Source organism: Saimiri boliviensis, chromosome 10 (genome assembly GCF_048565385.1).
Source record: "Saimiri boliviensis isolate mSaiBol1 chromosome 10, mSaiBol1.pri, whole genome shotgun sequence".
NCBI classification, from domain to species: Eukaryota; Metazoa; Chordata; class Mammalia; order Primates; family Cebidae; genus Saimiri; species Saimiri boliviensis.
This window is the reverse complement of record NC_133458.1, coordinates 12,091,841-12,118,046: the sequence shown is the minus strand read 5'-3', so window position 1 is coordinate 12,118,046 and position 26,206 is coordinate 12,091,841. Positions and strand designations below refer to the sequence as shown.

General features: G+C 36.5%; 1 protein-coding gene and 1 pseudogene across 2 annotated transcripts in view; both read left to right on the top strand.

The window, feature by feature from the left end:
- Positions 1-26,206, top strand: part of CNTNAP2 (contactin associated protein 2) — a 2,246,749-nt gene that overhangs the window by 77,727 nt on the left and 2,142,816 nt on the right. The window lies entirely within an intron of this gene.
- LOC101050662 (argininosuccinate lyase pseudogene) overlaps positions 1-26,206 on the top strand; it is a 70,176-nt pseudogene that overhangs the window by 29,651 nt on the left and 14,319 nt on the right.

Sequence of the window (26,206 nt, the reverse complement as noted above, 5' to 3'; positions counted from 1 at the left end):
AAAACTGATACATGCTGTTAAAAAAAGAGAGTGTTGAACCATTCCAGCAAAATTTTCAGTGGGAGAATTCATTAAATAATTCAGGAGAAATTGCAATAATTAATCACTGGCCTTGAATAAATTGCTAGAGTGAAACAACATACTATCTTGTGTTTAATAAAACCTATACATGAAATTATTTTCAATTTCTGAAATGTATCATTTCAAATATAATGAGAATTCTTTCACTCATGATTCATAGATAATATCAAAGCTGTCTTGGATACTGTTAGGACAGAGTATTTCTGGGATACTATTAATCAAACTGAAGACAGTAAAAATAGGTTTATAAAGTAGTCTAGACCCAAAAGGGAGGATAGACATTAATTTGTCTGATATATTGGATACATTAATATACAATGCATCTGTAGTACTTGACCTTAAGTGTCAGGAATATAACGCACCATTTCTTTTTTATAAGTAATACTTCAAAGAGGTGTTTCTGGTCAATATTATTTTGTACTGCAAGGTTAAAATGATGAAATGCATAAAACATGAAATACATGACTTGTTAAAATACAATTTACCAGTCTGCATGCAGGTGTTTTTTTAATGCCACACCTCAACAACAAAACTTTCAGATAAAAATTAATCATCAACATAATGCTGTATGGTAATGGCATGAATTTTGTTTCCATTTAAATGTTTACGTTTAAACAAATCGCTAATTTAATAGTAGCTTTAAGTCTGCAACCAAAAATTTAGATTTTTGTTTCTTTATACAATTTTTGCGGCATTTTTTATTCATAGAGTATGTAGATCCTCAACTAACAACAAGTATTCATTGGTAATGATCTCAAGGTAAGAGCTCCCAAAAAACGACATTGGCCTCAAATATTCGCTAAAACCTAGCTGTATGACTATTGCTTGACCAAGTGCCTTTGACAAAATCTATCTTAAAAAAATCAGACCTTACCTCCTCTTTCCAATGGCTGCTTCTAAGGCATTAACACTCTTTATTCTAATTTATTGTGACCCCATATATCTAGATGTGTAATTGGATTTTTAAAGTTTTTAGACCAATACACAACTAGTAGCACTGTAGAATGTATCATGCAGCACGGTGAAAAAGAATGAAAATTGAAATGAGAAAGACATTCATTTAAATCCTATCTAAATCACTTACTCTCTTGGAGACTTGGTTTTCTTAAATGGAGATTAAAATACTTTCCACTCAAGATATACTGAGTTTAAAATAAGCATCATACAAATAATATCTTGGCCTATGGTTGGCTTCCATAAATTTTAGCTAGCTTCTTTCAAATAACATTATACAAATAACATACTACATTCCTACTAGATTTCTATCAATTTTAGTTGAATCCTTTCAGTCTCTTTCTTTTCATTTATCAATCATACCAATGTGTCAGACAAGCATTTTATGTTACAAAATGCTTTCTTCAAACACAGAGCAGGGCCGTGTTTTTTTCTTGTTGTTGTTGTTTTGTTTTGTTTTTTTGTTTGTTTGTTTTTTAACTCATTCATGTCACAAGCATTTTTTGAGGCAAGGTTATTAGCAGAAACATCCTAAATAAAGAGAGAAAGAGTGGTAGATGGATAAATCAACCTGCTGTTGGTTTCTCCCTTTGTTCAAAATAAAAGATGCAAAGATATTTTATTAATAGCAATTAGAATGAAGGTCTGCATTATATAGTTTAAATTACTTAAAAATCTCTGATGGAAGTTAAGACATGAGAACAAGTAACAGGAGCTTAGGAGTTAGAAAGATATTTTTTAAACTTTAGGCAGAAATAAAGCCCAAAATTTTAATATTTCCAGCCAAATTATTTTATATCACGAAGAAACCATTGGAAAATGAAATAGAAACAAAAAGCTGTTTTAATGTAGAAATAGTTACCGCAATTCAGTAAATGCATAAGTAGGACTATATTTTTAGTTCCTAAAGTATATTCTTATTCATACTATACCTCACTTTAGCAGACTTACTTTGGAGGAGGGGATGCTGATGTTTGGATATGTAAAAAAAAGTTAGCTGATAACAAAGCAACTCTTTTAAGTTATGAATAAAAACTGCTAGAAATTAAAAGTTATTTTCTCATTATCTATTTCCCAAGCTTTAAATCTTTGACTTAATACTCAATACATAAGTTTTTATCCTGTGGAAAAAAAATTATTAAGTGTAACAGAATTTCTATATTTCACTCTCTTCTGTCAAGATAAATTTCTTTTAAACGACTAATTATTTATAGTTGAAGTAAGACTGATTAGTATTGCTTGTTCCTATGACTAATTAATGAGGAAATGGCATGTCCTTACCCTTTGATTTCTTGCTGATTAATAAATCAATAAAGCATTACTGGAAGGAAAAAAAAAAGCACAGAAGCACACTCATGTAATGAGGTAATGGTTGCCCTTTTTCACTTTCTGAAAACTCATAGTCTCAAAAAAAAAAAAAAAAAAAAAAAAAGTCCACATCATAAATGAAATTAGCTGGGCCTATTGCCAGACTTTTGAAGGAAGACTAGAATTGATGGCTCATGAAGATTAAATTATTTATTCACTCCTGGAACATGAAACTCCAGGACAGAGTTGGGACACAGCCATTATTATCACAGCTTGTCATTGCCCTTGCTGTCGTGGGTTTCATTTCTTCATATACAAGAATTTCAAACTCCAGGTTTGTTATTATAGGTCAGTTCTTCAGATGGGCCTCAATCTAGAGCACATGTTCATAACACATCTAAGATAAAAAAAAATAACTGCTAAGATTTTTGGTGTCTCCCAGTCTGAGTTGCTAAAGACATCACAGAATAATAATAATAATAAAAAATAGCCTATATAATGGAGGCAGGCACTAGCCACCTTTGAGCCTTTTACATTTTTTGGATATAACAGCTCCAAAGTGAGGAATTAGGGGCTCATTTTGAACCCCTAAAATTTGAGCTCCTTCGATGCTTCTTTCTGCAGGTGATGCTATCACCATTTACATACCTGGAAATGAGCCATATGAAGTGCAGAGCTAGTCTTAAAATCCAAGTAGAAAAGACTTCAGCCATCCCTTATTCCTCACAGTCAGAACAGGTTTGAGAGACAGGTAGACCACCTCACTTACAACCCTATTCCTCCCTAGCCACAGGATTCTCTGGGTATTTTATGGTGACTATCAGCAAAACTTCCTTCACCTTGGATCTCTTCTTAACTTCAGCTTCCTGAATCATCCTGTTCTCCTTCAATATCAACTACCACTTTGAACTCAACTAGTCCACTGCCTAAAGCCTAAGAGCTTAATGTGTCAGGAACAGTTGAGGCCTTGCCCAGCTTTGTGATTTTAAGGCTGCACTTTTATAGATGCCATTGAAATAGTCTTTAGATTTTATGAAATTTTGACTTCACCAGATTAGGATTTTTACCTTAAAGAAGAATGATTATCGATGATCTTGCTTTATTGCCGCAGACAGAATAAATTAGAAACCTTTTTACAAAAGTCAAGTGTAGAAGTATATATAGTATCTAGGATTTTTTTGCCAGTGCCTAAAATAAAAGAAATGTTTGAAGTAAAGGGAAATTTATCCAAAATATAATTATGAAATCGATTAATTCAAATTGATTTTAGTAAATCTTCCATTTATAGAACAGGTTTCTTTTAATGAATAAAATCATTAATAAAGGCATATAATAAATATATGTATAGAATAATCCAGAAAACGCAGAATTTGAATGTAATGTGTGAGTTTTTGAGGTGAAGAATAAAACATCTTGGACAACAGGTTGAGCAGGAAAATTTACTGTACATGGCCTGGCCAGTGTGTGCTCCTCAAGATGCCTGAAGGTTCTGTTCTCAAATATATCATTCCCACCTCCTCCCCTCTCCCCCAGATTAAATCTGTTAGTGTTATGAAATATCCAAACTTTTCATCTTTTTAATAGACATTTTAAATAAGTCTGGACAAAAGGCACTGCTAGATTATAATGAATATATGCACCCTGAAGTTACAATATCTAAATTCAAAAGCTGCCCTGAAATTTTCTCACTGTGGAGCTTTGGATTGATTCCCTGAACTCTTTAAACCTCAGTGCTACCATATGTGAAGTGAAGATGATTGTCTTCCTCATAAGACTGTATGGGATGTCAGTGTACACAAAAACACTTAATACAGAGGATGATTTGGAAGGGAAGATATACTAAAATGGTGTATTTTAATATTTCTCTGAGATATTTTCCCCTCCAAGAATGAACCCTTAAAATAGAGGATATATTCTCTTGTTTTCCGTTTAAGTTTCAGGAAGAGAATAACCTCATAGACTGTCCCCCATACCAACTGCATAAAGTAGCTGCAAAACAATGAAAGGCAATAAATGTGAATGTGGTTAGCAAGGAAGGGTTCCTAAGAAGGTGTCAGTGAATGGCCCATGACACTTAATGTAAGGTGAAGGGGCCAAGAATCCCTGTATGTCCTTAGAATGCAGTGGGAGACAGGAGGGATGTGCTCATAAGTTGAGTGCAAATCTCACAAGGGAACCTGCAGAAAGGGTTTTCAAGAAAGTGAGAGATTAACTCTGAAAGCCATTTAGTCTCAAACTAAATGAAGCCATGACTAGAACAACAGGGATCTAGACCAACAAGGGTGTGTGATTAGTCAAAACTCTGGGTGAGGTCAAGTGTCCATAGGGAGATACCCTCATTTACAAGCCAATGCTTCTTGGAAGCACTGTTGATGACTAGAAAATAAACCAGAGTTTCTACTGTCATATTCCCACAGCAAACACTGGCAGATGAACCAAGGAGCAGCCTGGATCCACCATACCTCCATTGACAGCTGGCAGCGTCCATCAGTGGATGAGATCAGCCTGAGGTCACAGGCCCCTCTCTCTGATCCTCCCTATGACTAGATCACAGATGTCCTTTGAACTTCTTATTAAAGAGGGAGAAGGGCTAAATCTGAGAATATTAAATGAAAAGAGACTTTACCCAGTGCATATTACTTGATTAGATTTAAGTTTCTCCACTTGCTTTCCATAGGAGTAGAGGAGGAGATTGCAAGTGAGATTAAATCATTAAAGGAAAATCTGAGTACACTGTTTTGTGGTTTGTTTGTTTGTTTGTTTGTTTTCGTCTTTGAGATGGAGTCTTGCTCTGTCACCCAGGCTGGAGTGCAATGGCGCAATCTTGGCTCACTGCAACCTCCGCCTCCGGGGTTCAAATGATTCTCCTGCCTCAGCCTCCTTAGTAGCTGGGACTACAGGCATGCACCACCATGCCAGGCTAATTTTTGTATTTTTAGTAGAGACAAGGTTTCCCCATGTTGACCAGGCTGCTTTCGAACTCCTGGTCTCAAGTGACCTGCCTGCCTCCGCCTCCCAAAGTGCTGGGATTACAGATGTGTGCCACCATGCCCGGACTTAGTATATTGTTAATATAGTTTTCCACCATTGGTTACCAGGCTATACCAATATAATAACTCAAATAATCCTGTAAGTATCTTATCAGAAAAATACAGCTGTTATCCCCACTAACCATTGCAAGACTGTTGAAATTCTAATGTTTACCAGAGTACTGTGGTCTAAGGGCAAGGGAGCCAAGTTCCCTGCTGCACTGTGAATAGGTTGTAGGGTAAGTCAGATAATACTGCTTCTTTTTTTTTTTTTTTTTTTTTTTTTTTTTCATGGCCTCATTTGTCTAACCCTGGACGTTCATTTCACTTCCACACACTTTTGTTTTAAGGTAAGAAACCTAAATAATTAAGAACTGATCAAGTACCCTGAGATAAGATCATGCCCTCCAGATTTTGGCTCAATAGTGGAACAGAACACAGGAAAGGAAAGTGGAGTTGAATGTTGATTTTGGAGAAAAGAAAGAAGAATGAAAACAGATTTTTATGTGTTGATTTACATAGAGGCCTTGCTAACATAAACACATTTAACCAGCAGACAATTCCAGGGTCCTTTGCTACAAACAATGCAAAGTAAAAATGCATTAATAAACTCCAAAATCTGCTTACATCCACTTTGTGTAAGATGCTTAAAAATTAAGGAATCAGTTACTATGCATAAAGTTGACCTTCATTTCAGACATCTGATAAAAATACAGGTTTAAGTTAGGATGGTGATAATTTTCCTCCGGCAGTTTTGAAAGAGGTATAATTTTGTAGCTAAAGTAGAAATCTTGAAAGAAAAGTCTACCTTTCAAATATCATTTATTAAATCTATCATTGCCTTGATGTAAAATCAATGACCATTACCAGGCAAAAATTAGTAAATGCTCACTTTTTTTCTGAAGGTGACATTAATCTTTTAATGCTGTACTTTTTATGTTTTCCTTTTTGCTTTATAATGGTCCTCATGGGCCCATTTAGGTGTCTTTTTTTTTTTTTTCTTAGTCCACATTTTACTACGAGTTTTGTGCTTTGGCTCCTGTCCTGATAGTTCTGTAATAATTTTTACTGAATTTTTAAGGAAATATGACCCTAAAATATTTAGTTTCATAAAAGTACTTGAAGACATACTAGCAGAAATTTGAATAGCTATATTGGAACATTAGTGAGCCAAACATGAAGAAATTACTATAAATTAGACACAACAAACCTAGAATTTATATATAATTTATTCAAGATTAAAAGTACGATTAGTAAATATTATAAAACTATACAAATGCTGTTAAGGGAAGAATTTTCAAGAAGATTATATATATGTATATATATATTAGAAAATTATGTGCATATAACTGTTACACTTAAGAGTGTATAAAAACAAATTCTCTATTTTTAAAGTTTATTAAGTATATTAAAATTACTAGTCACAGAATGACTATGAATAATAATAATTCATCAGTAGATAAATATAGCTTTTCTGGTCTGTAGAAACTGGTAAAGTTTTATTATACTCATTTATTGAAATTTGATATTTTCCCATGCTATAGTTAGCACTCATTCAAATATATTAAGATTCTGATAAGAAGCATTTTCTAAAAGGAAAATAATATTTTAAAAAGTCTGGGACACTATAGTTCAATATACAGAGCTTCTAAAAAATACATCCAGTTAGCAGAGTATGTTCAACTGATAGTCTGTGAAACATACAATCACTGGGAGGGTCAGTTTTCTAACTTAAAGTGAGGTGGTTTGGCCAGAAGCACATTATTTTGAAGCCCCTACTAAGATTCGATGAACTATTTGACTTACTAAATAGATGTGGATGGAAGACTTCACCAATGGTCCAGGGGGTGCTAAAAACAACAGATTCCTTGCTAGATTGACCTATTTGGGAGTCTGGTGTGTCTCTGATTTAAGATGGTGAGTTACCTAACAAGCACAAAACATTCAGCCCAGGTATGTACCCTACCTTTAAATCATCTGGGCATATAGTGATTTTGAGCATTAGATTCCCAAAGTCATGAAGCATGTTGAAAGAACACCAATGAAATCCCAAAACTGACCAGAGTATTTTGTCATAATATTATCAGGTTCTTTTATGAGTAATTAAGACATCTACTTTTGTGGTGTGTGGAACAACCAAATTTGAGTTTCAGCTTCAATGATGAGAAGATTTAAACTTCATCAGGGTGATAAAAAGGTACATAGAATGGTCATGACACAGAATGAAGTACAGTTAGAAAATACAGATCACTCCCACAGGAGTAGGGCACGAGGCGCTTACAGACACAAACAAAATGCTCTTCATAGATGATCATTGGTTTCTGTCCAGTATATTGTGTTCTTCTAGGTGACTAAAATTGATTATTTGATGAGCCCTGCTGATATCTCCCCATTAATGGGTTTACCTGAGCATTAGATGACGTGATTACAAGGACTGTCTTGTGTTTAAAAATGTTTCTCATTGATTCAGTCTGAAAGTCTAAAGTGCTCTCAACAGCGTAGCACCTTACACCATTGGTCGGCTGCTGTAGAAGTGCCCTTGGAAAATACTGAATTTTATCAAGGACTGGGGAGTAATTGATTAATTTTTAACATATTAGCTTCTATGAATCTAAATTGCCATATCCAGATTAATTTCATTTCAGCAGAGTTGTTTATGTGCATATAAAAGTATCATTTTTAAAAAGTGAAATTTCAATACATGTCCAATTCTGTTGGCAAACCTCAAAATTAAAAAGAAGCTTTCTTTATATTTTTAAATTATGCTTCTGTGGTAGCCATAAATCTCAGTGCACTTTTCTGAGTGTAAGCCTTGGCTGTTGATCAACCTTTGGTCTTCTGCAGCTGAGTTAAACATCATGGAAAGATTAGTGTTGAAAACTAAATAGATAAAATTGTGAAACCTACTTTATTTAACTCAGTGACATTAGTATTTCTTATTTATTTACATGATGACACTTAAAATCCATCAAATGCCATATTCCTTTTAGCTACTTTAACAGAATATGTGACATTGTTGCATGTTGGGCAATTCATGAATTAATTCACCCAAACACTAATGCTGGAAATTAAATAATATGACTAGTATGGCTATTCTGGAGAGTAGAACACTTTTCATCAGAAACTCATGAGTTGAAAGATTTTAAGTAACCCAATGGGAGCTAGATTCAAATATCCCAGTCCCCAAGACGTGTTCTCTAATTTAGATACAAATATTAGCAATAAGAATGAATACCTCATAATTTTTGTGTTTCCATCTGTAGAAATATCTTAATGTCACCTGTCAACCAATGCCTGAATGAATTAAATTGGTAACTAAGAGGCCTTCATTGCTTTTCTAAGGAATTGAGAGGATCCAGTTACCGAGGCCCATGGTATTAATTTTTCTGCCTAACAGTCTGCATTCTATATTGATTTTCACCTAGACTAAATTTCCTTTTTAAATTGGCCTTAGCTCTTTAGGCTTCAATTTCCTCACCTGAGAAGTTAGTAAAATAATAGTGTCAGGAAGAGGCTTCATTGTGAAGTCAACAAAGATCACACTTCAAGGCTACATTTGCAAGTACCCAAACAATATATGTGCAATGCTATACATTGTTGTAGAACTTTTGAATGAAATAATGCATTCATTTTCTTAAAGAAGGACTCTCATATTCTTTAAATCTCATATTCTTTAAGTACCCAGATCGACTTCTTTACATAATTCCTAAGGGTGCGATAAGGACTAAATGAGATCATGTAAATGCTCTTTTGCTGTACAAAGTGTGTGCTTAAATAAAAACTATTGTTATTCTAACATTCATTCAGTGTAGGGTTCTATACAGTTCAGGAGTCAAAATACTCATTTGATACAGTGAATGTCATTGTATTTACCATTCAACTTTGTTTACATTTACACATCTGGGTTTGTTATTTCCAGAAGGGAAAAATTCCTGTTCATCTTGTTTGCCTTTCAACCCGACACTAGTATCGTGCATGGCACCCTGAAGACACTCAATAAATATTTATTGTATTAATGAAGATCAAATATGACTTAGCAGTTCAGAGTAATATTCCAATTGCAAAATAAAATGCACTGGACATCAACATTGTTATTTAAAAGATTCTGTTCATCCTAAATTTTACAAGGAGTCATTAAATGTATTGCCCAGGTTTTATAATCTTCAGTCTATAGTTATTTTTTTAAAAGGTCTTCATTTCCTTGGATTGTTGTAAAGTTCAGATTTATTCCTTTAAGAAACAGGCTATATTGTATTGCAACAATAATTCGGGAAAAATAGCATTAGTAGAAATACTATAATTAAATATTCATATAAGATCATTGACTTATCTGCTCTACTCAAATGGATTTTAATGATAATATTGGACTAACCCTATGTGACAGTATCTGGTGCTTTTATACACTGCCCCTTGCTGGCCTTGACCTCCTGCTTTGCCACTCCTTCCATACATAACAGGGAACATTTGGCTTAAAGTTTCAGAAAATCTGCTCAGTTTGATAATGTCAACTCATCACATTTCAGTTAAGCAGACGTTAAATCAAATGATGCGTGTCACAGATACATAAATATTATGTACATGGAGAGCAAATTTTTAGCTATAAATGCATAGAATCTTCTGGTTTGTAAACCTCAACTACATTTTAAAATTTTGACAGTAAGGGGAAATTGATGTAAAAATAATATATAGCTCTTAAATAATCCAGTGAACCACTTACTTGGAAGCTACCTATACAGAATATGTTTTTTTGCATTCAAAGATGTCCTTTCCTTAAAGTTATTATCTTAACAAAAGTACAATCATCAATCTACTAAAAGTAAACATGATTTCTTATAAGAAAGATATATTGAGCTGAATACACATCTTACTGTCATACAATTCCTTCAAAAACATAATTAACCCATCCATGTTATCAGGGTTAGTTCAAGGTAATTCTAAACCATCAGAAGCTAAAAATCATTAAGCAATTGAAACTCATCACTAGATAAGTGATTCTGACAAAATTGCCATTTTATGGAATTGATCAGAAATGCCATTCCAAGGAGAATTCACCTTGAGAAAATTTTAAAAAGTATATAGATTTACTTTCCTTTGGGAGGAATTTTGTAAAATTTGTTAAACTTCCAGTATGGAATGAACTACCTTATTATACATTTCTACTCTTGTTAAATATCTTTGGGGAAATGTGTTACATGTTGGCCTCACTTTATAAATATTTGTTGACCTTATTGAATTCAGACAAGGAAGGCCAGAGGAGTTTGTGAGAGAGTGGGTCTCAACTTCCCTCTTCTCTGCCTTCGGCCAATATCACACTTGCTTTGGTAAAGAATATTTTCCCTTACCAGTTGGGTAATGCCTGTCTCAGGTTGAATCCTTCTTAAGGCAGATTTTTAGTTAAAGATTCATACAAGTTGGTTTATTTGGCAATTGAAAGAAATACCACAGGATTATGGGGAACTGAGACAGGAAAGGGAAGCCCCACAGGAAGGGAACGTAGCTCAGCTTCCATATGTCAATGCCCATTGGTCATTGGATGTTTTTGATGCAGACTGCTCCCTGATGGTTATTTTCCTGGCTCTTCCAGACTGTCATGAGGGTGGCAAACTAGTCTTCTGGGATAGGAGAGCACCCTCAGGAAAAGAAGCCAGGGATTGTCTTTCTCTTGGAAGTTAGGCAGTGATAGATGAGGTGATCAAGTTGGGAGACAGTGAAGAACAGTCAGTGTCTTCCAGAATAACATCCATTGTTCACATGTTCCAAAACATTTTAAAAAACAGATATATTCTAAGACTCTTATTATAATGACTAGAGAGGGTTTTAAAAGTGGTTTTGTATTTTGATGGAACCCTTGTTGGTGCTGCAGTTAAAGAGTTACTTCAAAACCCTGCCTCAGCACACCCTGCTCCTTTTTCTTTGCACTCACTGAAGCCGATGTTTCAGAAGCAACCGCAGATCAGCAGGGTTCATCTGTCTCCCTCACAGGGCTAATCCCTGACCAACCTCGAAATCAAGGCAGACTCTAGCCTGGCAGACCCACTCTTCTCCTCTTTTACAGAATCCCATGCTTATTTATTCTCTAGAAAATCTGTTTTCCTCTTGCTCAAAGCAGAGTGCAAAGCAAGAAACTGCCTCCCGCTCTGGAGAAAACACATGAAACCACAAGCTACCCAGTGACTGTCATTCCATAAAATGACAGTTCTATTAAATTGAATTATGTAAAAATGGGATTTGTATTAGAGTTGTTTTATAGGAGGTTAGTTTATATCATCAACTGTTTCATTGAAAATCTGGTCTGTGATGAGTCATCCATAAAACTGGCAGAATAAAACTTCAGGAGTAGCTGTTGTAAAGTTCTTCCAAGGCTCATAAAACTGGGTTATGTGCTTCCAAAGTTTTGATATTGCTCAAACATTTTATCAAAAAAACTTGAATATCATCAGTGCTACATTTTAATTTGCTTTTTAGGAACTTTCATTTTTAACTTTCCTTCCATGCCCCCTAATCTTTTACTTAAAAGTATGGGAACACTTGACCTATTGTTCCTCTTCACATTGGATCAGAGAATACAAAAGTTAAACTCTTCTACGCTGTTACAGATAAGAGAGAGTTCAAATATTAGTTATGGAGTAAGAACCTTAAACATCTGTGATTATATAAAAATAAAAGCTAGCATTTGCTGAATATCCTGTTTCAAACGTTACACTGACTTATTAATCTTTTTTTATATTCATTGTCTCACATACTCTTTATGACAATCCTGTGAAATAGTCGCTCTTTTTTTTAACTTTTACTTTAGGATTAGGGGTACATGTGCAGGTTTGTTGTACAGGTAAATTGCATGTCACAGGGGTTTGATGTACAGATTATTTAATCACCAAGGTCATAAACATAGTACCCAATGAGTTGTTAATTATTGTCCACATGTATTAATACTTAAAAGAAACCTGAGGCCCAGGATAGTTAAATAACTAACGTAAGAGTCAGGAATCAAATCTTAGTTTCTCTACACAAAAAATATGCTTTTAAAAACTCTACTATCTTATAAAATAATGTGTGCCCGTGTGGAAAAAATACATAGACAAAATTAATCTATGACGGAAAATATCACTTGTTGGGGGATTGAGATTGACTGAGAGGGAGCGTGAGAGAACTTTCCAGGGTAATTGAAGTTTTCTATCTTAACCAGCACATCGTTATGTAGATCATAAGGGTATATGCATTTGTCAAAACATATCCGATGGTAACACTTAAGATCAATGTAGACTGACCGCGGGGCCAGGCTGAGACCCGAAGGACCGAGGCCTCCGGACGACGAGGAACCGCCCAGCATGGCCTCGGAGAGCGGGAAGCTGTGGGGTGGCCGGTTTGTGGGTGCAGTGGACCCCATCACGGAGAAGTTCAACGCATCCATCACCTACGACCGGCAGCTGTGGGAGGTGGATGTTCAAGGCAGTAAAGCCTACAGCAGGGGCCTGGAGAAGGCAGGGCTCCTCACCAAGGCGGAGATGGACCAGATACTCCATGGCCTAGACGAGGTAGCTGAGGAGTGGGCCCAGGGCACCTTCAAACTCAACCCCAATGATGAGGACATCCACACAGCCAACGAGCGCCGGCTGAAGGAGCTCGTTGGCGAGACCGCAGGGAAGCTGCACGCGGGGCGCAGCCGGGACGACCAGGTGGTCACGGACCTCAGGCTGCGGTTGCGGCGGACCTGCCCCATGCTCTCGGGCCTCTCTGGGAGCTCATCAGGACCATGGTGGATCGGGCAGAGGCGGAATGTGATGTCCTCTTCCCAGGGTACACCCACCTGCAGAGGGCCCAACCCATCCGCTGGAGCCACTGGATTCTGAGCCACGCCGCGGCGCTGACCGAGACTCAGAGCGGCTGCCGGAGGTGCGGAAGCGGATCTGTGTCCTGCCCCTGGGGAGCGGGGCCGTTGCAGGCAATCCCCTGGGTGTGGACCGAGAGCTGCTCCGAGCAGAACTCAGCTTCGGGGCTGTCACTCTCAACAGCATGGATGCCACCGGCGAGCGTGACTTTGTGGCCGAGTTCTTGTTCTGGGCTTCGCTGTGTCTGACTCACCTTAGCGGGACGGCTGAGGACCTCATCCTCTATGGCACCCAGGAATTCAGTGTCGTGCAGCTCTCGGATGCCTACAGCACCAGAAGCAGCCTGATGCCCCAGAAGAAAAACCCCGACAGCTTGGAGCTGATCCGGAGCAAGGCTGGGCGTGTGTTTGGGCGGTGTGCCGGGCTCCTGATGACCCTCAAGGGACTTCCCAGCACCTACAACAAAGACCTACAGGAGGACAAAGAAGCCGTGTTTGAAGTGTCAGACGCCACGAGTGCTGTGCTCCAGGTGGCCACTGGCGTCATCTCTACGCTGCAGATTCACCGAGAGAACACGGGACAGGCTCTCAGCCCCGACCTGCTGGCCACTGACCTCGCCTATTACCTGGTCCGAAAAGGAATGCCATTCCGCCAGGCCCAAGAGGCCTCCGCGAAAGCTGTGTTCATGGCTGAGACCAAGGGGGTCGCCCTCAACCAGCTGCCACTGCAGGAGCTGCAGATCATCAGCCCCCTGTTCTTGAGTGACGTGAACCGCGTGTGGGACCACGGGCACAGTGTGCAGCAGTACGGTGTCCTGGGCGGCATTGCACGCTCCAGCATCGACTGGCAGATCCGCCAGGTGCGGGCACTCCTGCGGGCACTCTTGCGGGCACAGCAGGCCTAGGTTCTTCTGCCCCTGCTCCCAAATAAAGTGAGCATGAGAGAAAAAAAAAAAAAAAAAAGATCAATGTAATGTTGTTCCTCTCTAAACTTATGGGTACTAAGCTTAATAACTGGGTGATGAAATAATCTAACCAAACCTCTATAATATAGGTTTACCTTTGTAACAAACCTGCACATATATCCCTGAACATAAAATAAAAAGATCGATGTAGGGAGCAAAGACAGATTATACAGGCATATCTTACCAGGTGTGCTATTCCCCTACCTCCGTTTTTAGCCATGGAATCTGAATGGAAACAGCCAGTCACTTCCCTCATCCTGCCTCCCCAAACCACGTGAGAGTTCAAACATTGTGCACAAGACCCAGTCGAGCCAGTAAGAATCCTTTTCAAAGAACTTTTAATACATTGCCATCAAGGTTAAAATAAATAAGTAAACATATATATATATATATATATATATATATATATATATATATATGGTGAGAAATCTGTAACATGAGTCCTGCTTGCTTACAACCAAGTCCTTTTGGAGAAGGTAGTGTAACACTTTAAATGTGACTAATGAAACTAAGGAGCTGAATAAATGACATTTTATTTAATTTTAATTAAGTTAAATTTAAATAGCCATACATGGCTAGTGGCTAATACACAAAACGGTAAAGATTTGGAAGAATGAGACAGATATCCACAGAGTATAAGACAAGTAATGAGAAAAGAGAGCCGATGGCAGTGGAGCTCTCTTGAAGGGCAGCTCCACCTCTGCCCTTCTTGTAATCTGGAAATGTGCGTATTATTAGTCTGTTTTCACATGTTATAAAGACACTATCTGAGACTGTGTAATTTATAAAGGAAAGAGATTTAATTGACTCACAGTTCCACATGGCTTGGGAGGCCTCAGGAAATTTATAATCATGCAGAATGCAAAAGAGAAGCAAGGGCCTCCGCAGGGTGGTAGGAAAGACAGAAAAGCCTGGGGGAAATTGCCATTTATAAAACCATCAGCTCTCATGAAAACTCACTCACTATCATGAGAACAGCATGGGGAAAACTGCCCCCATAATCCAATCACCCCCTACCAAGTCCTTCCCTCCACCCCTGGGGATTATGGAGATTACAATTTGAGATGAGATTTGGGTGGTGGCATAGCCAAGTCATGTCAGTAAGCTAATAAATACACATGCCTTTGTCTCGAAAATGATTCCCTTCTAGAATATTACCCTTTAAACTTACTATTAATAGGGTAAAAGTCTTTATAATGCTATTTGCAAAAAGAAGCATAAAATGCAAATGTGTGGGCTGGGCTAAGACTTCACTGTAACTAAGTTTCCATTTCTCAAAATAATTAGGAGATAAACTCAAATGGCTAATTATTATAAATCCTTCCATCTTCATAAAAGTGGAAGATGATATAAATAGACAAATAATATTGGCACCTCCAGGGCACCAAGAAGAGAGAAGGCTGAGGCTTGGAAATAACAACCTTTACAACTTTTTCTAGGGTTGGTTGTGTTAATTTTCAAAAGTCTCAGGTAAATGAAATGGGTCTGGAGCAATACCTTTGTATGATTTAGGATGTGATTTTTTTAACACTCTTGAATTACTTCAAGGAGCTTTCAAAAGAATGTTTCAACATACTGTGACCAATAATGTCACAGCTTAGAGGACATTTGCTAATGTACTTTTGAATCCTGGCTGATAGTGTCAGATTTGTAGACTGACATTATTTTTACAATAGAAGTTATAATGATAAGACCAAAACTCTCTAAAGATTATGGCTCATAGAATTTAAGAGGTAGAAGAAGTCTTAGAGAAAATATAGTCCAGCCTCCTAATTTTACAGATGAAGAAACAAAAGCCCAAGAGAGGAAAACTGATTTGCTCAAGGTGATGACACCTGATTACTGATGAAGCTGACTCTGGGTCCAGGTCTCCTAATTCCCACAGCTTGCTGTCAGTGAGCCAATCCCGATACATCTTGCTGTTTTGACTTCTGCCTCTTCAAATGTTATCTTAATTATAGTTTATATATTTCATAATTTTGTAAGAACTGACAAATTTTTCAAGACATATATATATAATCTGATATTTTCTTTGTGACTTTGGCATAAAGTAATGCTTGTATAAGATGTTTGTCCTTTGTGAAAATCATGATTAGGAAATGCATGCCAAAAAATTTCACTAGTTTTCAGTGAAAATTTCCAGCTAGGTCTAATTATCAATTTATGCAAAATTATCTTGAAATCATCTGTATTTGCCACCTATATCATCATTTACAGTATGATAGTTGCAGAAGCAACATAAGCTTAGATTTGTGTAGACCAAGTTCAAGGCAGCCACAGCATGTTCTTAACTGTTCAGACTTACTTTGTTCTTGTTAAAAAAAGATTAAAGTTTTACTGGTATAGAAAGCACCTGGTATTATAGATTGTCCCATAGAGTTAATAAACATATAATAAAACTAATTGAAAGGCAGAGCGCGGTGGCTCAAGCCTGTAATCCCAGCACTTTGGGAGGCCGAGGCGGGTGGATCACGAGGTCTAGTGATCTAGACCATCCTGGTCAACATGGTGAAACCCCGTCTCTACTAAAAATACAAAAAATTAGCTGGGCATGGTGGTGCGTGCCTGTAATCCCAGCTACTCAGGAGGCTGAGGCAGGAGAATTGCCTGAATCCAGGAGGCGGAGGTTGCGGTGAGCCGAGATCGTGCCATTGCACTCCAGCCTGGGAAACAAGGGCGAAACTCCGTCTCAAAAAAAAAAAAAAAAAAAAAAAAAAAACTAATTGAATTGTATTATACACTAAAATATTTTCACATTTGAGTCAATAGTTTGGTTACTATGTAATTAATGTGGTTAATAAAATATTAAAGTTATAGTTTAGAATATATAATTATAGCTGATTAATATATAATTCTGTTACACAGAAGCTTTTAAAACCTTATAATTTTTTTTTAAAAAAAACTTAGTTTTAAGCATTTGGGAAGATTTCTCCGGGGACTTAGAATTATTGGAAACCTAGCAGATATATTTTCTTGCAGACCTAGAGTAGAAACATTTTGGAACTGAAAAGAGAACAAGAGATAAAATTTTGTTGCACTGCTTTCTGATCACCTTCTCTTGGTCCTTCAACTATTTTATCCCACCGAGTCTGATGCCCAAAGTTTGATTATACATTGTTATCAGATAATGTTTTTGCCTATCATCACCAAGAAATACTTCCAGAGTCTTTATTAGGTGGATTACTACTGCTTCCCTAGCATTATGCTACAGCTTGGTTCTTAGTTTGTGTGAAAATGATTCTGCATGAGTCAAATCACTCCATCTGTGTATGGTGCCTGCAGGTCCTCTTCTCACAACCATGAGCATCTTTAGAATATTGTCACTTCTGTAACTTTTTTCTTTCCCACGTCCTCACAATATCCTCCCTTTGTATCCTTCCCAATAATGCTCACATGTGATTCAATAAGTACAACAATTTATACTGCGACCAGAAGGATATATGTATCATCTGCTTCAGATCCTTATCTTAACCCCAGTGTGGTAGACATTAAAATTACTGATAAACTTCCAGACCTGGAGTTTGAAGATTAGCCTTCTTACGTCTTTTCCCAGTGTTTATAACCAATCGGATAAAGAGTTCAACATTTTCTAGGTAAAATTCTGGGTAAAATATGAAATAAAGTAATGTACTCACTATAAGCAGTTTACTGAATGATTAAAAATTCTAATATAGAATTATGTTGTAATAGCGCTTTTAACATACATTTATTTTATAATGGCAAATTTCATTAGAATTCAGAAAATGTAATGTCTATTCAGGACTATTTCTTTACATGTTAAAGATAAACGATATTTTGCTATTTTGCTAGGTGAACAAGTATTTTCCCTAAGTCAATACAAAGGATTTGAAAATTAAATTTTCATGGTGTTCAAGGAAAAGACAATGATGTTCCTATAATTTATGTATCCTCAGTGCCTAGCATGGTACCAGCACATCACTAATTCACAGCAAGTGTTCATGAAAGGAATGAAGGAAGGACAAAAGAAAAAAAGGAAAGGAGAATGTTTGTTACAGCATGTCAAGAAGGTAGAGATAGAACTTGGATTCAAGACTCTGGTTTTTTATTTCTTTTTGAAATACCCCTTTTTAAAAAATGCTTAAGTTACCTAGAAGTGGTAATTACTAAGTCATTTATTCTAGCAAGAAACACCTGAGCTGCTACTCTGTGCAGAAACCTCTGGTGATACAACATGGGTGAAACACAAGTCACTGCCCTCCAGATATCCACAGGCTGGCAAGAGAAAGAATACTTTGTACATTTCAGTAAACTGCCATCAGGACCATAGTCATGTCCTGCATCCCAATGATGAAAGGAGGCTGGAAAATGGCAATAGGGCAAATAAATTTGGAGAAAATTGCTTGAGCTAAATTTGAATATTTAGCAGAAAAATTGATGGTCAGCTATGTTAAAAGGATGGAATTCCAGGTAGAGGGGATGGCAAATGAAAGGGTTGGGGCATGAAACTATGGTGAAATTTCTCTAAGTATTCAGTTAGTTTGATCTGACTAGAGCATATTCTGTGTGTGTGTATATGTGTGTGCACATGCATGTAGGTATATGTGCATGCGTATACATACATGGATGTATAGAGCATAGGGTAGGGATGGGAGAAGGTAGGTTTTTAAGATAACAGTGAGGAAACTTGGTCAAGATGAAACAATAATAACAGTAGGGACTATATATAATGCCTATATGTGCCAGGCACTGTTGTAATCATTTTATACACACTAACTTATTCACTGAAAACATAGATACAAACACACACATCTTTGAGCTATATCCCATTGTGATTATCCTGAGGTACACAGAGTGTGCTTTGCTCTTGTCACAAAGCTAGGACATAGCAAGGCAAGAGTTGAAACCTGCAAGTCTGTAGAGACCCATATATTTCATGCCAAGATGTTTGGACAAGAAAGGAACTGAAGCATGCTAATAATATGATGAATATCCCTAGATTCTAAGTTTGTGGAAGTTATTTATAAGGAGGAAAGCAAAAGTACCCGGGCAATGGATCTTCTTGCAGGGAGATGCAGTAGCTCAAGATAGCAAAAAGAGGTTAATGAAGAGCCAATGATCTAGAACACTGAGACCTGGTCACTAGCTCCAGTGAGAGTGGGATGGGGAGGAATCGCTGTCATCTGTCTGTCTAGTTTAGTGAATGAGTGAGAATGAGGAGTTTGATTTTCTTAGTGAATCTCCAGAGGAAGTGTTTGGTACGTGGCTGGAATGCATAGGATACAGCTTTGGCAATCTTGACTCCAGACAAACATGGAGTTTATATCTTCTTAACTGGAATAGGTAGAAATATAGGACGAATACCACTGTGAGGCTTCCCACTTTTCACTCTTATTTGTTATTATAATGTAACTATGGAAGATATGCAAAAAGGGAAAATAAAGTAACCTTCACACCAAAGTATTCTTATTAATAAAAAATAAACACCTAGCTCTTATCCTAATGAGGTTATTACCAAATGGTAAGAAAATAAAGTATAATAAGTATATATAAGCTTTAAATTTCAAAACAGATTTGCATAATTTAGCATAGCTTGTGGGTAATGATGATGATAAAACCACTAAACATCTGCTAAGCATTTAAACAACATTTTCCTTCCGTTAGCATCAGTAGCTGGAAAATAACATACTTTGGCTCAAATTGTCCTTTTAAAAATATAGTTTGGGGCCAGCAGAAGTTTATTCATGGTTTTATTTGGAGTCTCCACTTTTTTCTGTAAAAGTATTTATAACCAAAGCTTTCACCAGTTAGGAAATGCAGCAGATGCCAATAAGTATGTTCATTATTTTGATTATGGCAATGTCAGATTTGCAAAAAACTTCCTCTGTCTCTATCGGTAGCATAACATCAAATAGAGAGAGAACATGTGCTGGTCAGGAAACAGAGCTTTGTGGCAGGAGTCCAAGTGAAAATGCTGTTTATTACTCTTAGAAGATGTTAAAAATCACGGTTTTCTTTTAATACAATAGTGATGATGACATGTCATCCCAAACCCTAATTTTGTTGTTTTGTAGCAAGTAACTATTTTTATCACAGAACACAGTGTTTCGTTTTAACTAAGACTTGGATAATTCACGTGTCTTTTATTTTGATCTCAGAATTTCCTCATTAACAGATGTGAAATAATTTACCAAGTTTGGCTTCAAATTGACTAGGCCTATGTAAAATAACAGAAATGCTCTTTGCAGTGGAAGCACTTTGTATTAGGGATTGATCACTCAATTACATTCTATATGAGAAGAAAAAAATCCTATTGGTGTTTTAAAATTATTATATTTAGGGATAAAAGTGTAGAAATATAAGAATCTTTTGTGGGGAGACAAAAAGCAAGAGCTTTTCCGGGCACTTTGAAAACTGAGAATTACTTTAGATAGCTAGAAATGCTGTTTAAAAATTACATCATGCCTTTAAGCTAAATCAACAGCAGTGAAACAAGTTGAACAAACAGATAAAATTGTAACTCAAAACACTGATGAATGGTAGTTTTTGAAAGCAAATTCATCCAATAAACTACATCAAATAAAGGCAAATAAAGATAATCTAAGCTTCATTTACAAAGTATCTAGAGAAAAATTCTTGAAAATACATCACATCCAAGAATTTTTCAAACTGGCAGGTAAAGTTATTTTACTGTATATAAAATATTGGCGGGGCATGGTGGCTCACATTCGTAATCCCAGCACTTTGGGAGGCTGAGGCTGGTGGATCACCTGATTTTGAGACCAGCCTGACCAATATGATGAAACCCCATCTCTACTAAAAATACAAAAGTTAGCTGGGCATGGTGGCATGCACCTGTAATCCCAGCTACTCCAGAGGTTGAGACAGGAGAATCGCTTGAACCTGGGAGGCAGAGGTTGCAGTGAGCTGAGATCGTGCCATTGCACTCCAGCCTGAACAACAAGAACAAAACTTTGTCTCAAAAAAAATAAAATAAAATAAAATAAAATAAAATAAAAAAATAAAAAACTCAATTCTTAATGTGGCAGATGTCCTGTCAAATGATCACCCTCACAGGGGACAGTCAATTTGATTCTAATTAATAAACAAAATTAAAATGGAAATCCTAGAAAACATCGATGCATGAGACTGAGCATTCGACTTGGAACCCCATGGAAACTGTGTAGCTAAGCCACTCTAACCAAATACAAGAAAACCTCCTGCATGACTATTATGTGCCAGGGAGATGTTAGGCATTAGCAGTGCACAGACAGCCATGGCTCAGGCTTTGACACTGGTGACAACTGGTGGAATGTATGTTATCTACCCTGCTATTGTACTAACCTATCCTCTATCCTCATCACACAGTATGAGAACTACAGTAGCACATGAGTTGTCTTCTCTCTAAAATATTCTACCACTTCCCCAATAATTTAATCCTCCATGTCACTGTTATGCTAGTATTTTAAGAAATAATATCACATAGGCCCTTTCTGGATAAAACTCTGCTAAGGTATTTGTTACTAACCTAAATTCAATCCTTTTCAACTATTTCGCTCTTTATAATCCAGTTCCGTTCTTTTCAGCCAGTTATCATTTCTGCTTGTTCCAAAACCTCATCATTTAGGATTTGGAAACCAGCAGAAATGAAGATGGGCTACAAAGAATGTAACTAGATTTTAAATGGATTTAGCTCTAACCCCATTTCTCAGAACAAATTCCGACTTGAAACAGAAGTCTAGATGGTTTCACTTTCTGATTCTGTGGTGACCCAATCTCATAGCACCCAAATTCTGCCTTGGCCCTACTGAGATTACTAGTCTTACCTAACATACAACTTCTTTCCACATCTATCAGGTTGAGGAATGAAGCCAATTATGTGAAATAGGGGAAATACTTTTAGAGGAAGCTTGAGTATTGGTATATTGGGTTAACGTCTATGGTATAGTAAAGCTCAAGAGTAGAAGATGGTAATTCATCACATTCGTAAAATTATATATATATATATATATATATATTACCCTGGGACTAGGCATGATGGCTTACACCTGTAATCCCAGAACTTTGGAAGGCTGAGGTGGGAGGATCCCTTGGGCCCAGGAGTTCAAGATCAGACTGGGCAATGTAGTGAGGCCCCATGTCTCCAAAAATACAAAAATGGGCCAGGCATGGTGGTGCATGCCTGTAGACCCAGCTATTCTGCAGGCTGAAATGGAAAGATTACTTGACACTGCAGAGTCGTGTCACTGCACTTCAGCGTGGGAGACAGAGTGAAACATTAAGACTTTGTGTCGAAAAGAAAAAAAAGATCATTCTGGAAGCAGTATCGATGGTAGGTTGAGAGATGAGGGTAAATCCAGGTGAGAAAGGAATGCAAACGTGAGCATAATTATGTCATTATTAGTAATCTAAATGAGAAATAGTGAAGGAAAATTTTGATTAAGGTGTGGCAAAATAATGGTAAGATTATGAATTATTATTTTTATTTTTTATTTCATTTTAAAAAATCGTTAACCACATGTACACTTCATTACTTTAAGAAATATTACTTTTGAAACAAAAAAAAAGCAATACCCATTGACTGTCAAGTGTTCTTATGAGTTATTTAAACTAAATGAATGAAAAAGGCAGGGAATACAACTATGTATAAAATATGAGCCTGATTTTTTTAAAGAGATACTTATGTATAGGTAGGCATAGAGAGATTGGTTAAGAGACAGAAAGAGAAAACAGACAAGAGAATAGAAACCAACTTTAAGGGCTGAGCGTGTTGGCTCATACCTATAATCCCAGCACTCTGGGAGGCTGAGGGGTGGATCATCTAAGGTCAGGAGTTCGAGATTAGCCTGACCAATATGGCAAAACCCCGTCCCTACTGAAAATACAAAATTAGCTGGGAGTGGCGGTGTGTGCCCATAGTCCAAGCTACTGGGGAGGCTGAAACGAGAATGAGAATTGCTTGAACCCGGAAGGCGGAAGTTGCAGTGAATCGAGATCATGCCACTGCACTCCAGCCTGGGCCACAGAGTGAGACTTCATCTCAAAAATAAATAAATAAATAAATAAATTAGGGGGATATATGTATAAATATTTTCATTGGTTGACTCCAGTTATTGATACTATAACTGATTTGCCTCTTCTTTCTTACACTTTCCTAACTTAGAAAATTCAATTAATAAGTATTTCTTTTTTAAATGAAGAGAACACTGAGTGTATTTTAAAGTATGTCAATTGGTGAGTACTGAAACAAAGTGTTAATAAAAACAACGAAAAGAATACAGAGAACAGGTGCTGGAAATAGCAAAAAGGACAAACTGACAGAAGGTTTTGATTGATGGTTCAGGGATGATAGAGAGAGGGACAAGGCAGGCATCCTTGGTAAGTTACATTTTCAGCTGCATGTTATGCATGGCTGTTGATGAAATCAGCAGTATAGAAGTCTCATAAATAAATCGGAGGTAAGAATTGTTGCAAGTGAAGGAAAGGTTGGCTGTGGGAGCACTGGGTCTCAAAGGAGAGGAATATTTTAACACGGACACAGTTTCAAATTGCTTACCCATGGTAACAGTTAAAAACAACTCCACTGTATTTGGTTTTGTTATCATTATAATTATTAATTTCCATTTCCTACAAATCATGCAGTCCATTTTTGCACCTGAAAGTTGTTTCCAGCTCCGTCCTCTACGTTGGTTCATGACTGAGAGGAAAGAGTAGAAATTCTACAGGATTCACATTGAGAGAGAGAATTCAAAGTGCTGTAGCATTGTAGCTGAAAGTATCCAGGAGATATCTGGGGATAAGTGTGTGACAGTGAGAAGAAACAGAGTTTGAAGATAACAGTTTAAATTTTTTTTTAGTAGTAAACACTTCATTAGTAACCTAAACACCTTGTTTAGTAGTAAACACTTTCACTTGTTGGCTAAATGAAACTCTCAACAGCATAACTTTCTAGCTGTGTAACTTGAGCAAGTTTCTTAATCTCACTGGACCTCAGTTTTCTCATATGTTACATAAAGACGAAAACACTATAAATCCTGTAGCATTGTAGGAAAAGTTAAATGAGTGAATATATGACAACAGCTTAGAACACAGCTTTAGCAGATCGTAAATACTATGTAAATATTGGATGACATTTTATTTTCAGCATATATATTCTTTCTACAGAGTAGAATAGTAATCTTGCCAAAAATCTAAATCTATTCAGAGTGATTATTATAGAATTTCTTTCCTTATAAAAATATTACCAACATTAATTCTTCTCTTAGATAAATATGATTCACATTTCATCTCTTTATGCAATTTCCTTATTGTTTTATCATTTTCTTATTGTTCTAGTCTATAAATAATGAATACAGCATTTTAATGATTCTTGTAAATAGAGTCCACATTTTTTTACCCAGTAAGCCTGAGGAAAAATTTTATTCATAATATTTTATTTCTTTCATTGTACTTGAGATTAATATCACAATTTCTCATCCACAAAGTTTATTATAGGTTGTAAAAATGAACAGGATCTCTATTCTGATTGGCTGAGAAAAGGAGTTTAATCTTATGTAATTATCTTTTGAATCACATATGCATCAGTACAATAAAGCTCTCTATCTATTAGATTACTGAACCATTTCACTTGATTTTATAGATTAATATTCATATAAAACTATATGTCTCTCAGCATATCCCCCCTTGGTAGATTGTCTAAAAGAAAAACAAAAAGGCTAGCAAATTGGAACCTTGGCTAATGGAAGAACTGCTTAAAAATATTCAATGAATACTCATTGGGTCACTGTTTCCCCTTCTAAATAAAAAGTCACGGTACGAAAGCAGAAAAATCATTATAAAATAACTGGAATGTCAGAAAAACTTAAGAACATTCTATCTCAGTGGTATATAAACTTCGTTTCTTTTTAAGCCATGATTTTTTTCTTTAAACAAAGTTTCCTCAAAGGTCTAACTCTTAAATTAAATAACTACCATGAAGGGCAGATCCTGCAGGGACACCTCATGACCTGGCTCCCGAAGAAGGCTTTCTTTGTCATCTCAATGCTCAAAGTAGTGTTTTGAATAAGGACAGCCTAATCTAAACACCGCCTTTTAGAGAGACCTTGAGAAGCAGTGATGTAGCCAAAGTTAAACAAGGTTACCTGGTAATCCAATAAAAATGTATAGATGAGTTCTGTGTACTGACAGCGAATATGCTGTTACATTATACTTCTTTTATACCATCCCAACAATGGAAACTTCAGTTGCTAAAACTGCTACTACTACATAATATATTCATCTTTTGGTAGTAAACTTGCTTCTCCAGTTTATTTTTCAGCATAGAAAGCTTTTTTTTTTTTCTTAGAAAAAACTCAACTTAGAAATAAAAATGAGAAAAGCACAGTCAAAATTTAGATTAGCTTGGTTTCAGTTCCTATTATTGAAGAGATTTTTTTAAATCCTACTTTTGAACATCTTTGTTGCCATCCTTCATTTCTCTCACAAGGGAAATATAATTCAGCAGAGTCAATCATGAGTATTTTGAATAAGGTTTACTAAACTTACAAGCAAAAGGCTTCTCTGGTAGTCAACACAAATTTATAAACAAGCATTGAGTACATGGCAAGAAGGATAAAAGGCATTTTTCCAAATGAAGATTTACTTCCATCAAAAACAAGAAATTCAATGAACCTGCCTTAAATCATATGAAACATTCTTTTGATTTTGATCTAATAAAAAAAATTGTATTAAATTTGCTGTATTAGAATTGGTACACACTTCAAACCAAAATAAAATAAAATAAGAAAAGCCCTAACTATAGGCAGGGACATTGTAGGATTAATGGAAGTGAGTATATAAGTCCATTTGGCATCAGAGATTTTGTTCTAATGTGGAAGTGCCAAAGGAATTTTGCTCTACTTCGGAGCAGTGCCTGGCGGGAATAGGAAAGCATAAATTTTACTGAACAACCTCAGAGGCAACCACTTTCTTCACTGAAGAGAAATCTCATGTCTTTCTAGAAATTCTGATATGCCGAGGCCGGGCACAGTGGCTCACACCTGTAATCCCAGCACTTTGGGAGGCCGAGGCAGATGGATCACAAG